The following is a 12479-nucleotide window of genomic DNA, read 5'->3' on the forward strand; positions in this document are numbered from 1 at the left end:
CAAAATATTACTGCGCTCCGAACATATTAAAAAAAAAATGTATTTTTAACATAAATATGTATAGATACAGCGCTAACTATATACAAAGTATAGATTTACAACAAACCTATCTACATAATCTTGCAACCATGCTGGTTTATTTTTTCTCCTTAAGGACTTTTTGCAATCCGAGTCTTTACTGGGTCCCGGATCATTTGTCTTGTCCCTTCTTATTGTACATGTTGCCTCATTCATATTGTCATTTTCTTGAGTGACACCCAAATTGCGTTGCACAGCTAATCTTTCTTTATTCCACCACTTACCATCACTCAATTTAACCACACATCTTTTTACACACACCACTTTTTTGGGAGAAGAAACTCTAGAATTTCCTTTGACTATAATTCCTGATAATCTTACTCGCACCCAATCCCCTTCCTTCACTTTCATGTGTTTCCCTTCCTTCACTGACACATATTTACTCTAATCACTTTCCCGTCTTTCCATCACATTTATTCTCTTCTGCTCTGACACAACCAAGTCATTCATCCAAGGACGAACCAACTTGTTTACTGTCTCCCTTCCTCTGAGCAACGCAAACGGAGACACTCCCATAACAACATTAGGAGTGGTGCGTAAAGCCTAAATCAATTCTCCCACTTCTTTTTTCCAGCCCAACCTATTTACCATTGATAACTGAACATTATCTTTTATCACACAGTTATACCTCTCCACAAGGCCATTGCTCCTATGATGATATAGAGAGGCGGTAACATGCTCCACACCCCATTTACACATGAATTCTTTGAATTTCCTAGACGTGAATTGCACACCATTGTCAGTGACAATTTGACATGGAACCCCCTCCCTCATGAATAAATCACACAAGAATATTATTACTGCCTTGGTGTCAGCCGTTTTAACAAACTTTACCTCAGGCCAACAAGAATAATAATACATTAACACAATACCAAACTTAAGACTATTGTTAAGCATATTCATTTGTCCAATAATGTCCAAACCTAATTTGTGCCATGGTTTATCTGGTACAGGAACTGCTTCAACAGGACGGGGTATGGTTACTTGTGGCTTATCACTTCATGCACAAGACACACATTTCCTAACCCAATGCTCAATGTCCCTGTCCATGCCTGGCCACCAAAAAGTTTCCCTGATCCTTGTTTTCATAGCACTCCTTCCAATATGACCTTCATGAGCCAAATTCATCACTTTGCCAAACATGACTTGAGGTACAACCAGTAAATTTGCTCTCCTCAAAACACCCCCAACACAACTTAATTCCTGAAAAATGTCCTTGTAGACCTTTAGTTCATCATCCACCTTTGTTTTGGGCCATCCAATATTCAATGATCTGCTCAATACTTGTAGAACTTTATCCTTTAGCGCGGCCTCTTTCCATTCCTCCTCCATCATACATTCCTCCTCATCTGTCATTGTACAAGCCATGACAGAAAAATCATCATCCACTTCTTCCACATCCGAATTCATCAGCAGACGAGATAAACAATTTGCATAAATGTTTTTAGCTCCTAGAATATATTTTATATGAAATTGAAATTATTGCAACTTATTATGCCACTTGGCAATCCTAGGAGTTGCTTCAGAAGCTCCCTTGGTTGACAATAGATTCAATAAATGTTTGTTATCCATTCGCAATACAAATTCAGTACCCCTAAATATTTTCTGAAATAATTCACACCCCACCAACATGCCAAAGATTCCCGTTCAATGACTGAATATGTTGACTCAGCCCCTCTCAATGCACGAGAAGCACAAGCAACCACTTCTTCTCTACCATTCCTGGATTGCATCAATACAGCTCCTAAACCAAATTGACTAGCATCAGTCACCACAATACTTTGATCCTTCGTATCAAATGGTTTCAAGGGAACAGCCTCTGCAACATCTTGTTTCATCATATTAAACTCATTATCACAATCCTTTGTCCATTTAATCTTGACATTATTTTTCAACAACAATCGCATCTCCTTAGTTCATTCAGCACATTTTGGAATGAAACGTGCATAGAATTCCAATAGTCCAAAAAAGGACTTCAATTGATCTTTATTCTGAGGAGAAGGAAACCCTTTAAACATACTCTCTTTTGGTTCTACTCCACTCTCTGATAATTTGTGCCCAAATATTCCACACTTTTCACTCCAAAATGACATTTACTTGCTTCTAATGTTACTCCTTTTTCCTTCAAAATCATCATTACCTTAAGTAAGGTCTTATCATGTTCTTTAAGATCAGGTCCCCACACTAAAATATCATCCTGGAAACACCTTACTTTATCAATACCTTTAAACATCACTTCCATTATCCTTTGAAATACAGATGAAGCTGAGTCCAAACAAAATGGCATGCTTTTGAATCTATATGCCCCATTAGGAGTGATGAAGGATGTTAAATAACATGAATCTTTGTGTAACACCACTTGATGATACGCTGAAGACAAGTCAAGGGTTGTAAAAACCTTTGCTCCTTTTAAACTGGATAACATCACCGTAACATTAGGTGAAGGATGCCTATCCACCCAAATTCTCTCGCTGAGATCTCTTCGATCAATGCACATTCTCAACTTTCCATTAGATTTCCTAGCCAGAACCACTGGAGATAACCACTCAGGACCCTCTATGGATTAGATGATATTGTGATCACACAACCTCTGTAACTCATTAGCTAATTCTTCCCTCATTGCTATTGGAGCATGTCTAAGTTTGTGAACAACCAGTTCCACTCCTGTCTTCAACTGAATACTGCGACAGAATCCCTTGATTTTGTCTAGAGTGTCAGTAAACATCTCCGGAAATTTCTGTACCCAAGGACAGTGATTCACTCACACTGAACTAACTACGTCCTTTCGTAATAACACTTGTTCCGGGCTGTTAGGATCTAAAATGATCTCCAACTTTAGTTGATCCAACCACCCCAATAAATTTCCCCCATTGAGTACCACATAGACTGTTGACATTGTTTGATTGCCTTTGAAATCCAAAGTTGCCTCAAACTCACCTATAACATCAATAGATTTGCCCCCATAAGCTATTGGCTTCACTTTAGATTTCTTTAATTCACCCTTTTGTGTCTTGCTCCATTCATCAGCACTGATTACTGTAAGCAAAGACCCACAGTCAGCCATCATGTCATACATAATCCCATTGATCGCAATGGAACACAAAGGTTCCTTGACAGGTTTTTCCATCACCATAGCAACACTTTCTTTTCTCTTTGTATAGACTATTTCTTCTTTTTCTTGTACTACATATACTACACTGTCTTAATCTAAGTCACTTAAGCACTTACTAGTACTTTCCTACATTTGTTGCAAAATTTATCTAGCGCTGGACACCATTGAGAATTCCCTTAATGCCTTTTGCAGCAATAACACTCCATAGATTTCCTTTTATTTTTGTTAGATGATGTTGCTTTTTTATCTATATGTTTGCTTATATTCTGCACCTGTACACTATGTACCTCAGATTTAGCACTCATTTGCTCCATTAATTTAGTTGTTGATTCAATGGTGCTAGCAATTTCTATTGCCTTTACCAAGGTGAGATTGTCAATAGTTTTTCCTGAATTTTCATATTGTTAGACCTTTTCAACCACTTGATCATGTATTATCTCATCTTCAAATGTTTTAAAATCACACGTTGAAGCCAACACCCTTAAATCACCCACAAAGCTTTCTATTGACTCATCTGGCATTTGTTATCTCTTATAGAACTTATGACGCTGCATTATAACATTTTTTTTCTTAAAACGCGCATCCAGTGCTTTCATAGCTGACTCATATTCATCTAACTCATCACCCTCGACTGCAACCCAAACTTGAGACAGGTGTTTTAATACCTTTCTCCCCTCCATTCCTAATAAATGTCTCAATAATGCACATTTCTTTTTTTGTGTAAATACTTCCCCTTCAATAGCCTCTAAATATGCTTCAAAGCCTTCCTTCCATTGTTCCCACTCAATAGAGGGTAAACCAGGAGATGCTAAAAATGGAACTGGAGGCATAATTGATTGATGCACTATTCCAAATACAGGTAATACACACTAAGAGAGAGTTAATATTTTATTTTGTCTTATGGTTGGTGAAGCAATTGAAGCAGAAGTTCACTGCTGTGCGAAACAATTGAAGCAGAGACACATGCAGATGTGGTATGGGAAATACCTGTTGAAGCAGAGAAATATGCCGGAAGTTCGTTGAAATTGGTGTGCGAATCATCGTTGAAGAAATGTAACGACCTGCAGAAAAAGGGCACTTGTCAGGAAGGACCAGGAGTTACATATGCGTGCACCATGTAAATCGTGAAGAATCCAATCAGGTGGCAATGAGCCTGTTGCGATGGCAACCTTGCATAACACATTTCTGGGGAGGATTGCAGAAAAGACAACAAAACTGCACGATGGACCCAGCGTCACCTGTTGCGAGGACAACAATACGTAGGACGTGATAGAAATGAATCATAGGCAAACCAGCATCAGCGCGAGTAAGATCGGCGGCACCTGTTACCAGGGCAATAGCACATAGAACGTGGTTGCCGTGAACGAAATGCACAAAACGAGTATACCAGAAAAGTATCTCGCCACGAGTCTCGAGCAATGGTTGTGCATTAAGAAATTTAAGCAAAGAAAGGAACTTGCTGGTTCAAAGCTCAGTCCTTTGTGATCCACTGGCAATCTTCCACATCAGTCAGGAAACATCTCAATGCAATGCTGCTCCTTCCTCACCGGCCGCAGCAGTATTATTCGGAATGGAGGCATGTGTGTGACATCATTCTGCCCACAAGGCAACCATTTAAAAATATGTATGTTACAAAACTGCCCCCTACCTTCCAAACTGGACAAATCTTTTGAGAGTCCTTTGTTTGCCCTAAAAAAACATCAAAATATTGGCAATCAGATCATTAGAGCCTACACACCACTAGGAACAGTGAAGAGCAGTTTGAGGGAACTTTGGAACTCGAAATCCATGGAAGGACATCATAAATGTTCAACATGCACCAGATGTAACCATACCATCGAAGGAAATTAATTCACTTACATCAACACTAGATAGAAACATGAAACGTTTGCAAACAGTAAGACTAAAAAATTGGTTTATGGTGTACTTTGTCCTTGTAACAAACTACATACAGGAAAATAAACAAGAGATCACGTAAAGAATGGCTCAACATAATTCGCAAATTCAACGAAAGGTAGTAACTGCTCCAACAGTGAATCACTGGATGGAAAAACACCATGAAGATAACGATTTGAAATTGACTGTGTTGGCGGCAATCCAATTGGTTCCAAGAGGAGGCAATCTAGATAGAGTTTTATAACAAAAAGAAGCATACTTGATACTTACCTTTATCATAGTCATAAATGACCTGAATGAAATATCTGAACTGCATAATCTATTAAAACAACATAACTGGGTTTTAGCAGTTCGACAGAATGGTGAATGGCAAACTTTATCAGATGGGCACAGAGACAGAAAACTGAAAAACTTGTGATCGACCCCAGCTCTATTGGACATATCTTAGTACTATGAACAACTCAGAATACACATTTTGAAATATCAACACTCAGCATTTATGACCATGAGTTTGGTTTCTTCAAACATATACTGCATACAATTCTTTACCGTTTGAGATGCCAGTGGAACTACAAGTCCCATCATGTCTCAGTAGGCCAGAAATAGGTTGCATGTTTCACACCAAAGTTTGATTGGTGTTTGATTGACACCAGTACCGAACACTCTGAAACTACATTACTCCCAGGAACCCGTGTGCATCTCCGTAAAACTTTTGGTGGACCACCACAAGATCTCTTATGGAAGATTAATTTCTATTGGAATAAGTAAGTGTGGGAGCAGATTGCTTCACTTAGCATACTATTGGAATACCCACTTCAGGGCAACAGCAAGCTTCAATTAGTTTTCTTATCTTGAGTTGCACTGTAACTGCGACACACAGGATACTTATTAAACTAAAGGCCTCATTTACAAGGCCTGTGGCCCAAGGTGCTTTCTCCCTGTTGTGTCACTCTTACACCACCCTTGAGGTGGAGTAGGAATGTGAAGCATTTCCACACTTGTAAATCTGGGAATACATTAGTTTCCTTTGGCTTCCATGGATGCAGCATGGGACCACCTCAAGCAAAACCCATGGAATGCCCCTTTCATGCAGTGTTATGCGTGAAAGAGGTCCATATTTACAAAGCCATGAAAATCCACTCAAGGTGGCTTTGCATGGCCTTGTAAATATGGGCTGGCCCATTGAGCCACCGGAGCATAAAATAATTGACGCTCCGGTGGCACAGAGAGCTGGTAGGGCCTCGTAAATGTGGCCTTTTGTTAGAGTGAGTTTCTGCCAAAGCTGAACTCAGTGATATATTATTGTCTTATAATCGCTCGCAGTTACATTATAATACCAGTAAAGCTCTATCCTGCTTGTACATAGGAATTACTGTCAATCAAAACTGAAACAACCAGGGATGGTTTTTGATGAAGTTGTCCAAATTTGAGCCATGCAGCAACTAGGACACATAGGATACTTTGTACCCAGAGCCTAAATAATTTGCTGTCACAGCCGAATACCCAATGAACTCAGTGATACATTGTAGCCTCATTCTCGCTCACAGATTAGTCTGCAAGACAAGTAAAGCTCTCCTTGGCCCATTTACAGGAACAACCACCATTCTGAACTTAAGCAACCAAGAATGGGCATTGGAGAAACTGTTGTTATGTGCCAAGTCCCCCACTGAGCAGTTCCCAGCACAATACACAATGACTGTATTGGAACCTCATTGAAACGTTTTTCGGGAAGTGAATGTACGTGAAAAAGTGAAGGCCCTAATTTGATTTGGTAATAAGCCTACTAAAAAGGCAGGTGACACAATTAATTTCATATGTAATATTGTTAGCTTTTGTAGCTCATTCCAATTCATAGTCCTGAGGAGACTCCCTGGAATAAGTAGAAGGGTCTAAACGTGTTGCCACCTTTTTTTACACCAGGGAGTACATACCAAACGACATACTGGCACAAGGGGAATTTTGGATGGAACTATAGACATTTTCCTGTGATTAGCTAGTGATAATATGAACTTTTACATCACCCTCTGGTGACCAACTCAAGCCGATGAGGGCCATGTACTAACTGATAAACCATAGGAGCCCTTCTTTTGAGCAAGGAATTTCAGAAAGTGGAAAAATTACATTATGGGTTAAGGTTTCATGGGGCAATGAGGTAAAATTGTCTTGGAATGTAACTGTTTATGAATTTGCTATTTTGTTGATGTTTGTTAAGCATGTCATCTAATTTTGACGTATTAACTTTGTTTTCTTTGAGTTTGTTTCCATGGTTTATGACTGTAAAAAGGTTTACTCTAAAAAAAATGAGCATCTAAAATACTGTGTAAGTAAAATAAAAGGTGATCGTTAAAAGTAATTCATTTGTGTTGCCATGAAGCACAAATAATTTGATGTGAATGCAGTGTTGGCACTGGTGCTCATTCTTGTTGGTTAATAACTAAAAGTGGCATTCTTCAGAAGTGTGAATCCAAATCAGATTTTTACCAATAAAGAGTGTTTTAATTACAATTTCAAGCTGTCTAAGTGCCACTACCAAACAATGTTACCACTTATTAAATGTAATCAGGACACTCATATTTATCCTTTGAGAAGGCAGACCTTGCTGTATTGAAAAATTAATTTTTGCACTACAAGAACATGTAAAACCTGAAAGTACACGCCCCACTTTTAAATACACTGCACCCTGCCCTGTGAACTGTTCATGGCATTCTCTAGGGGTGACTTAGATGTATGGGTCATAATAGCAGTTTAAAACTGGAAACACAGTCTGAAATGGCAGATCCGAGACTTGTTTTACAGGGCTACTTTAATCAATCAGTCAATCAATAACAAAATTACATTAAAGCAGAAACCTCGTAATAGAGCTCAAGAGATTTAAAATTCATGTAATTGTTGAAAACATACTGGTTAACAAACATTTTTCCCATAAAATTAATTGAATTTCATAAATGGATGGCACATTTTAAAACAACTGAAGGACACACCTAGTGAGTAGATGACATACAGAAAAAGCAAATTGCTGGTCTGTACTGATAAAATCCATTTGAATTGTGACTACAAACTTGCACTTAGGAAACACCTAATGCTTTCTGAGAAGAAAAAAAATGTGCTAGAGACCAAGGGGAAACCTCATCACAGAGACAAATTAAAATAGACACTGAGGGGGTCATTCCGACCCTGACGGTCCAAGACCGCCAGGGCTGGGGACCACGGAAGCACCACCAACAGGCTGGCGGTGCTTCCCAGCCCATTCTGACCGCGGCAGTAAAGCCGCGGTCAGAAAAGGGGATCCGGCGGTTTCCCGCCAGATTTCCCCTGCATGGGCTGAAGATTCCAACCCCCTTCCCGCCATCCTGTTTCTGGCGGTTTTTACAGCCAGGAACAGGATGGCGGGAACGGGTGTCATGGGGCCCCTGGGGGCCCCTGCACTGCCCATGCCACTGGCATGGGCAGTGCAGAGGCCCCCTAACAGGGCCCCATAAAGATTTTCACTGTCTGCTTAGACAGTGAAAATCGCGACGGGTGCAACTGCACCCTTCGCACCCCTGCAACTCCGCCGGTTCCATTCGGAGCCGGCTTCCTTGTTGCAGGGCCTTTCCCGCTGGGCCGGCGGCGCTCTTTTGGCGGTCGCCCGCCGGCCCAGCGGGAAAGCCAGAATGGCCTCCGTGGTCTTCTGACCGCGGAGCGGCCATTTGGCGGTTCCCGCCAGGCGGGCGGCTCCCGCCGCCCGCCAGGGTCAGAATGACCCTCTGAGTCATACTGACCAAGTGGAAAACCCAGATGACTCCTAACAGTGTCTAACAGAAAGCCAGTTAACAACAGTCTTTCTAGGTATACTTCACAAAATCTCAATAGTGTTTTGGGCAACTTAAGTGGGTGATGCAATCAGTGCAGCAGGCCAACTAATAGCATTTAATTTAGAGGGCCTGGGTACATCGGGTACCACTATACTCTCGAAATACAAGTACAATAAATGTGCCATTGGGATATAAGCTAATTCTACAATGATTAGGTCAGAGAGCACAAGCACTTTAGCATAGGTTACCAGTGGTAAAGTGCACAGAGTCCTAGAGCCAACATAAATGATTTCACCAAAAAAAGGAGGGGTGAGTGTAAAATGTTTGGTGGTGAGATTGCAGAGAGGGACAAATCCAATAATTTAGAAGAACACTGTCCTTCAGCCTAAAGAAGGAAAACTAGACCTGCTTGCTTCAAACCCAGGATCTCAGAAGTGACTACAAGTGTCAGTCGGTTGATCTTCTGTTTGAGTTACAGGGATACAACAAGCTTTCAGAGGCTTCTCATGCAATTGCCCAGCTGACCAGTACCAACTGGACCTGGCTTGGACCTGGCTGTTGGCCTCTGCCAGAGTGACTCCTGACCACCAAGAGGTGGCTCCTCTAGGACATGGCCCCTTGGCTGTTGTCTGACAACTGCAAGAAATGGAATCTAGATGAAGAGCCAGAGTTTGTGCCTGTTAGTGATCACAAAAGTCCACCTGTGCCTACTGCTAATGAGAAGCTCCAGCAGCGACCTGCTGTGAGCGACTGCCTGCATCTCCTTCTAATGCTATGATCTGATGGCGATTGGCTCTACCTTCCGACAACAATCTCCTTGCCGTCCCACCAATGTGAAACTCTGAGGCTCCTCATAGGGAACTGGACTGTGTGAAAAGGTAAACTTTCCACCAGGATGAATTGTTCCCTGTATTCAACCCGCACCCCATTGCAGTTGTTCTGGACTTGTGACTTTTACCCGGTCCATTGAGACCCCAGATAACTGAGTGACGTCTACTGCATCTTCGCCCTATTATTATCTGAAACATTGAACCTTCATAATTCTGGTTCTACTTATTGGATTTTTGTCTTTTTGGAGCTGATGCAGTTAACAAAATTTACTCTGTTTTTTAAATTGGTTTGGGATTATTCTTATGTTATATTTTCACCACATTACTGTTTGAGTGCTGCATGAATACTTTACATATTACCCCTAAGTTAAGCCTGACTGCTTTTGTGCCACACTTCCCAGGGTTAAGCACAGTGTGAGAAAACAGGGCTGATTGCAGAGGCCCCCTGACTTTTTGCCCCCATTTTTCACTTTTTGCTGGTGTTTTCCTGACTCTGATGGTGCCCTGAGTACTGCTAACCAGTCCTAGGGCCTGTGCTCTGTGTAAAATCAGTATTCAAATTAGGCTAATTATAATTGGCTAAGTCAACCTACCTACAAGTCCCTAGTATATGGTAGGACATGTAGATTGAGGGACTCTAGCATAGGTAGTGCACCCATAGGTGCACTGCTGAGGTGCCCAGCGTCATTTTAAAGAGAGGCCTGCCTTGCTGGCTGCTTTTAAATTAAAGTTACATGCAAATTCGACTTTGGAATTAAAAGTAGTTCCAAAGCCTTAAATTACCTTATGTTTACATATAAGTCACCCCTAAGGTGTGCCCTATGTGCCTCTAGGGCTGAGTGCCATGTAACTATAAGCAAGGACCTGAGAGAAATAGTTTTATAAGCCCTGGTGAGGTAAAACATTTGTTTTTCCCTCATTGTAGTGAATAGCCTCCATAGGCTACAATGGGGAGGCATTATTTTAATTTTAAAAGTCCCCTTAAGTAACAGATACTACAAGTTTGGTATCAAATTAATTGTTATAATAAATCCCACAACTTCCAGTTGTTGGATTTAATATCACTTGTTCAGGTAAGGAGTTTTAAACTTTACCTGAAAAGTTGACAACTTCAGCCCTGCTGTGTTTTTGCCGCTTTGCCCTGATTGGCCAGCCTTTGGCAGCCTGGCCAGGCTGTCTTGATGAGGTGTGAAGTGGCCTGGCCCAACACAAAGAGATGTGCCTCGGGGAGGAGATCTCCCCTCAGCAGATGGGGAATCAGGAAGGGCGGAGGGCTGCCAAACTGGTCTTCAAAGGCAAGGAAGGTCATTTGGAGCAACCCAGCAACAGCCTCAGATCCTGCAAACCCAGACAATTAGGTGCCCCATGATTAGATTGGAGAGGGCAGGAGAGGGGTGTGTTTAGGATTTTTTGCCACACCAGTAGGTGGGCTCAGCCAGATGTAACCTCCAAAAATCACTTTCAGTCATGCTGGATTTTTGAGGAATGTTGCTCCCTGGGATTGATTTTTGTCGCACTTCCCAGGAAGTGGTCATCACAGGGGGAAGGACCCTGCCCCTGATTGGAGAATCAGGACACCCCTGTTTTTCACCCAGAAGCAAGGATAAAACTGACAGACCTGCACCCACACCTCAGTTCCCTACCAGATTTCTACCAGAAAGAACTACAGAAGAAAAAGGACTGCCCTGCTGGACCCCTGACCTGCACCTGGACACTAGGCTCTGGAGGACTGCACCAGCTGCACACTTGGGCTTCCCCACAAGAAGGACTTTGCCTGACTTCAACTGGTTCAAGGAGGGACTCCCTGTTTGCTTCAGGTTAAAAATTGCTAACCAGAGTCCCCTGCAAGAACTCCTGAAGAAACCAATCAGCTGACCACTGTCCAGTGGCCAAAAAAGAGTTTGCGTCAGGTGCATTCTGGGAGTTGTAGTCCGCACCCTCAAGGAGCATCTCAGAGCTTCTGGAACGTTGGGGTGAGCTGTGAACCTCAAGAGAACCTTAATAGAACATCTGGAAGAAGATCCAGAAGTTTGGAGAAGTTTGGAGAACGTTTGGAAAAAAGCTCCCTAGAGGGACCGACCCGCTGCGGCAACTCTAGCTAGCTTGCCTCAACTGTGACCCGGCATGACTTGCAGGTTCGTCCCAGTGAAGAAAATCTCCAAAAAAGTGACTAAGTCTGAATGTAGGAAGTTGACCGGAACCTCCCAACCAGCTTATCCGAGGAGGGCTCCAAGGACGTCGGATCAAGAATCAGATTTGCCCTGGTCGAAGGATTTTCACTGCGAAAAAACTACTATCCGAAGGTAAAAATCTCCACCGAAGGCTCCTGCGATGCATATCCGAGGAAGAGTTCCAGAAGGTTGGATTGGACTGGCAGTTTCGTCCCGCTGAAGAAAATCTCCAGAAAAACGACTAAGTCATAAGGTAAACTTTTGAACGAGGCCTCCCGCAGGCTGTAGCCGAGCCGGGCTCCATCGCGGTCAGCCCTAAACTTTGATTTTGCCCCGGTCGAGGTGCAACCAGATGACCAGATTTGCGCTTTTTGTCTCTATGTGCTAGAAAGCAATAATTCTTTGAAACTTCATATCTCCGGTTCCCCTTATCCGATTTTATTTGTTTTGGTGTCATTTTAAAGCCAAAAATGTTTCCTATTTTTATAAATTGATTTTGGATTTTTAAACTGTTTCCTGTGTTTTATTTAATTACTGTTTTGTGATAGTTGAATGCTTTATGCTTTCCTAAGTTAAGGCTTGTCACTCGTTGCCAAGC

This window comes from Pleurodeles waltl, chromosome 9, assembly GCF_031143425.1.
Source record: "Pleurodeles waltl isolate 20211129_DDA chromosome 9, aPleWal1.hap1.20221129, whole genome shotgun sequence".
Lineage (NCBI taxonomy): Eukaryota > Metazoa > Chordata > Amphibia > Caudata > Salamandridae > Pleurodeles > Pleurodeles waltl.